Source organism: Eptatretus burgeri, chromosome 4, assembly GCF_056783735.1.
Source record: "Eptatretus burgeri isolate ZD-2024b chromosome 4, Ebu_testis_v1, whole genome shotgun sequence".
Taxonomy (NCBI): domain Eukaryota; kingdom Metazoa; phylum Chordata; class Myxini; order Myxiniformes; family Myxinidae; genus Eptatretus; species Eptatretus burgeri.
This window is the reverse complement of record NC_140964.1, coordinates 107,497,620-107,501,980: the sequence shown is the minus strand read 5'-3', so window position 1 is coordinate 107,501,980 and position 4,361 is coordinate 107,497,620.

Below are 4,361 nucleotides of genomic sequence, written 5' to 3'. Positions count from 1 at the left end.
GACAGGCAAAGAGAGTAAAAAAAAAAAAAAACATTCCTTTTTGCGTGTGTGTGATCGGGACGATTTTAGAGCCAAAGGACTGCTGAATTACAGGTTCTGATTCATGTTCAAAATAAAACGTTCAATTGAAGTTCAGTAGTTCCTCTATCATAAACTAATGTTTGTAAACACACAGACGGACAGACAGACAGAAGTGAACCAATTGCTTAATCCCGCTTTTCGCTTTGCCTGTGCAGGGTAATAACAAGGAGCGAACCCCAATTAATGGGCCCTACACACACAGACTGTACAAGGAACCGGGCTTGATAATTTAGGGGCTGGCAGTTCATCCCTGAATGACAGCTGACAGCATGCTGGAGGAGGTGGGAATACTGAACAGCGGCTTCGAGCATGGTGTATATCTCTCAAGGGGTAGCAGGAGTCTATTACCAAACCTAATCCCAAAGCCAAAAAGACAGCATAAAATCAGTTCCGTAAGCTACCCGAAGAAGGAGAGAGATTTATTTGGCCAATAACTGGTTGTTCCGTGGTCTTTTCGCACCATCGATGAAAGGGAAGCCATTGAAACTTTGAGTTTGTGTCTTATCCCAGGAGCTAGTTTCAAGGAGATTCACTGTGCCTGTGCCTTGAAAACAGTGAAGTCGCTGGACAGCTTCAAAAAGTGTCACAGAACACCTTCCGGAGGAAGGCAAGCACCCAGTGCACAAGTGTTGAAGAACCAGATGATGAATGGAGCACGGGTTATATTAGCACATCACTTGACTCTTTAGAAATCGAGATCGGGGAAGATTGCAGGTAGGATTTGCAAATGCTGATCGATCACCAGAGATGATCAGTTCCTTGTACAAGGAAAATAACACAGCATCCACCTGAACTGCCACTAAAATGTATAATGATATATGATATGGCCATACAGCACAGAATTCCTGACAGAGCAAAGATATAAACAATGTCTGATCTGAACAGGGCATTCCAATCCATAATTGAACAAAACACTGGGAAGTATGTAATGAGATAAGGTTGATCTTTGATTCATAGTATAGTGAGGGTTTGAGGAAGTCAGAACAAGAGAAAAGAGAAACAAAGATGCAGCAGCTACACACTATGCAGTGAATGAATCTAAAAATCTTGCCAACATTACAATGACTCAGTTTCTCAGCCATGAGAAGACAAAGCAGGAGGTTGGAGTGTTCCTTGTAGATGTGTTCATGTAGACTTTCAAAGACCAGAAGAAAACATTAGTCACAGCCTTCACAGATGATGATGTTCATACCAGCACCACACATGCAAACACTAAAGGAAGAGAGAGCCAATGATGACATTGATGATGAATCATGACAAAGCTGATATAATGCTGATTACAAATGTATCCACTTTGCAGATCATGCATCGTCTCAAGATACATTTCACAAATGGAGCCCAGATACCGATGTATGTACATTATTCCTGCTGTTACACTACAGTCCATCTCTTCTTTCACACACGTTTGTAGTTTGGCTGGACAGGACGTTGTACATCATTGGTTTGGACGTTGTACATAGTTGTGCATCAGTTTGGCAGGACAGGACGCTAAGTTGTACAGTTACATTGGACACAAGAAAGCAGCAGGATTGTTGGGCTGGTATGCTTTAACTGGCTGTGATACCACTGGGAAATTTGCTGGATGAGGAAAGAGGACATGGTGGCATCTTTATCTGGCATTAGACTCTGAATGACAAAGAAATTCATCAGGGGTTTCAATCATTTGGGCAAACAACGCAACTGTCAAACACAACACTGCAAGCCCTTTCAGAATTTGTGGCTTCAAGCTATGCTAAAGATACTCATACACTCCAGCTAACCCATTGGGATTTATTGAACAAGAAAATGGCTGAGAGGGAGAAACTTCCAGTGACACCCAACACCTTCAGGCAGTATCTGCTCAAAGCCTTAGAGCAGATCTACACATTATGGCAATATCATTTTTCACACATACCTCTGCGCGATGTGAAGATGGACGGTTTGGTTGGAAATGGGAGCACAACCACTGGAGCCCAATACCACTGACTCCAGGTGCTGCACCATCTGCTATCATGGCACTCATCGAGTGCAGCTGTTAAGGGACATGCATCACTTGTTCTTCCAACAAAGAGAACCTGCTATGTACAGATACAATACACATGGGGAGAGTTGCTGTGAAAATATTGATCAAAAAGGCATTCAAGGCATCAAATCTGAAAAGGAAGACCTTGAAGAGTATCCCTCAAGAATATTGTGATAACGCTATCTATATTGATGTGATATTGACGCGTCACTTTACCATTTTACCCACCAATCATCGTTTTTCTTTTCTTATTTTTTCGACTTTTTTTCTTTTTCGACTCTTTGGCCTGGTTTTGTAAGGAAAAAGGGCGATTTGATGATGAGGAAAGGACACGCAGCTTTGCAGAGAGCTCGCTACAGCACTTTTGGATGTGAACTCTTAGCCATCTACCTGATGATCAAAAAACTTTTGGCATTTCCTAGAGGGATGTCAGTTCAGCATCCATATTGATCACAAGCCACTGACTCTTCCCTGCAGTCAAAACCTGATCAACACTCCCCCAGAGAGATAATACCACTTGGACGACATTTCCCAGTTCATGACAGTTGAGGCACATAAGTGAGAAGAAACACTCAACAACCGATGCCATATCAAGACAGAGTGTCAATGTCCTTGATGCATCCTCCACCATTGACTTTAAGGCCATTGCTCAAGCACAGGAAGGAGATGTGGAAATGCAGCAGCTCTCAGACACTTCACTGCACTTGGCAAGATACCACTTCCTGCTTCTAATGGCACCATCATCTGTGACACTTCTACAGGCAACCCTCGCCCTTATATCTCTGTTAAGTTTTTGGTGCAGTCTTCAATGCCTTACACAATTTATCTTACTCTGACATCAGAGCTAGACGGCATTTATTGACTGAAAGTTATGTCTGCCGAGGGATCAACCGAGATGTTGGAGCATATGCTTAGACTTGTTTGCAATGTCAATGCTGCAAAGTACAAAGTCGCATAAGACCACCACTAGGCACCTTTGTAACACCAGACACCAGATTAGATCATGTGCATGTTAGCATTGTTGGCCTACTCCCTCCTCCATGTGGGAATGCATAGAGTCTCATGTGCATGGATTCACTGCATCGGTAAAAATTGGATAAATTGTAGCACATATTCAAGCTGACTGAAATTCAGATCAAAGCAGTTATGTACACCAGTTGAGAGAACACATGAGTAACCTATGACCTTAACCTACAAGGGCGCAGCACAGGCAATCACAGATCCACTCTGATTTCTCCATGTAGACCCTCTGTCTCTTTATATATACGTAGTATTAGCAGAAGTACCCGGCATTTCCCGAGGAAATTCAATACATACTCACTCAAGGCCTGAACACGGAGGTTGATCTTCACATATGATCTTCACAAATGATCTTCAATATATGATCTTCACAAAAAATATTACTCGATTTATCCCAGGAGAAAAAACGCAGGGGGCGTAGTAGCACAAGACCCAATTGAGGCCTGCAGGTCAATTATCTGATTTTTTTCCAAAAAAATTTTTTTATCCGAACATAGCCCTCGACCTTCCTCTGGATGAAAGAGGAGGCCATGCAAAATTTGATTGCACTCGTTCCTACAGGGTCGGAATGCATAAATGAACAAACAAACACACAAGCACACAAACAATCTTTCCTCTTTATATATTCGATAGAATATATAGATGGAAGATCGAATATAGTAGAGATAGATGGAATATAATAGAATATAGATAGATAGAAGAAGATACAGAAAGCTAGAAATAATACATAGAAAGATAGACAGATACAAGATAGAATATAGAATAGAATGATGTAATTAAATACAGTTGGAATAGAACAGACAGATAGATAAATGGATAGATAAATAGATAGAGAGACAAAATATAGTACAGATAAAATAGATAGATATAATATAGTTAGATAGATAGATAGAAGATACAATGTGGTATAGAATAGTTGGATACAATATATTATAGATAGGTATAATTAAATACAGATAGAATAGATAGATATACAGAATATAGTATAGATAGAATAGCTAGAAGATGAAATATAATATAGATAGATGGAATAGATAGATGACTAGAATACAGTATAGATAGAATAGATATACAAATGGACAGCATATAGTATAGATAGATATGATTAAATAGAGATAAAATAGACAAATAGACAGAATAGATACATGGAAGATATAATATAAAAAAGATGGATGGAATAGATAGAGGGATAGAATACAGTATAGATAGAATAGATAGGTGGATATAATATAGTATCAATAGATAGAATAGAGATAGA